Below are 1,798 nucleotides of genomic sequence, written 5' to 3' on the forward strand. Positions count from 1 at the left end.
TCAGTGTGAGCCGCCAGCTGTTTCCAGAAAAATAGCACATTTCTTTAACATGCAGTGGAAGAAGAAAGAAATCCACTCTGACACGTTTGACCTCAGCACAAAAGCAATGAGGAAACTAAGATGTGACTTCAGATGGAGACAGGGAACAGAGTGAACGTACCAGAAAGTCTCTGCCACCCACCCACCATCTTTATTTTAAGCTGACCAGTTTTCAGAGCTCCCCTCATCGGTTTCCTGCTGTCGTTCAGTTTCTGTCTTCCATTAATTATTCAGAAGCAAACGTACGTCACTGCAGTGAATCCAGACTGCAGCGCTGCACACTGACCTGAGGGAGCTAACAGCCTCTTACTGTGCGCTTAAATAGACAGTACCAGTAAAACCAGTTACGTTTACTGGACAGTATACATGTGTGCAGTGAATACATTATTTTATCTGCCAGTTTGACGAAAAGGCACTCAAATACCCATAATGCCTCAGTGATATCCGCAGCAAATGAACCCAGTGTTGATTTTAACTGTTGTTCTGAAGGCTTGACTTCACCTTCTTCTTTCCTTTGTCATTTCTGTGTTTGTGAACTTCCTGCTTCACCTCACTGGTAGCTCTCCAATCACTTCATCTCAGCTGGTTGTCTGTGAACTTCTCATATGTCATGTATGTCTGAAAAATCAACTTTGACCTTTTTGTGATGCAAAGCTTTTTAGACCCGTTCGAGCCAAAGGAGGAATCAGCAGAGGTGAAAGTCTTTAATCTCAACCATATTTCTGGTGTACAGGTAGAAATGATTTTTTAACGATCTCAAACATCCAAAGACACCTTCAGGTCTGCTCCGACGTTCTGCAGAGTCGAGCTGGAAAGGTTAGAGAGGTAACTCTGTGCACACTGAGCAAAAGTTAAGCTCAAACCAACACTGAGGTGATTTTAAACGGTTAGTTAGATGAGAGGAATGAACTCAAAGACCGGCATTAAAGGCATTGTACACTCAGCAGGTAGTTTATTGGAGTAATCAGCCGCAGAGATGCTGATCTGTTCCTCTTTTTGTCTTTATTTCCTGAAGCAGATGAAAGGACTCTGTGCCGGCCCAAAGCAATTATCTTCTATAATCATTTCTGAGCATTGCAAAAGAAAAAAGTGTAACCTCACCACCGAGCAGCAGATGTTCGTGGTCAGGGTCCCCATGGTGTGGATGAAACTAGTCAGACTAAGAAGAATCAGCATTACACCAAGCATGGCAAGGTCTTCTACTTTTCTGAGTACTCAGTACTTATACTTGCCTGTTTCACCATTCACACCAGCACCAGCCTAAGTGCTTCAGTTTTACTTTTATGGCACCAAATCACAACAACAGTTGCCTAAAGGTGCTTTATAATGTAAAGTAAAGCTCCTACAATAATACCGAGAAAACTCCAAGAATCGTATGACCTGCTGTGCACAAGTGCTTTGGCAAGAGTGGGAAGGGAAGACGACCTTTTAACAGGAAGAAAGTATAGTATAGTATAGTATTTATTTATTGTCATTGTCAAGAACAATGAAATTGCGTTTGGGGCTTCCATACAACCCAAAAAAAGAAGAAAATAATAAATACCCCTTAAAACCCAAGTGTACATATTAAACCAGTGTGACTCCAATGCAATAGACAATCCTTAGCAATAACATGAGAACATGACAAGTAATGTTGGTAGAAATTCAGACAAAGACCTGAGAAACATGTAAAAGTACAACAATGCAACCCATTCAATATTATTGTACTGTGAGATATGATATCAGATATGATAGTTATCTATTTAAGAAAGAGGGGGGG

The sequence above is a fragment of the Pundamilia nyererei genome, unplaced genomic scaffold, assembly GCF_000239375.1.
Source record: "Pundamilia nyererei isolate P.nyererei 1_Seehausen unplaced genomic scaffold, PunNye1.0 scaffold00288, whole genome shotgun sequence".
Lineage (NCBI taxonomy): Eukaryota > Metazoa > Chordata > Actinopteri > Cichliformes > Cichlidae > Pundamilia > Pundamilia nyererei.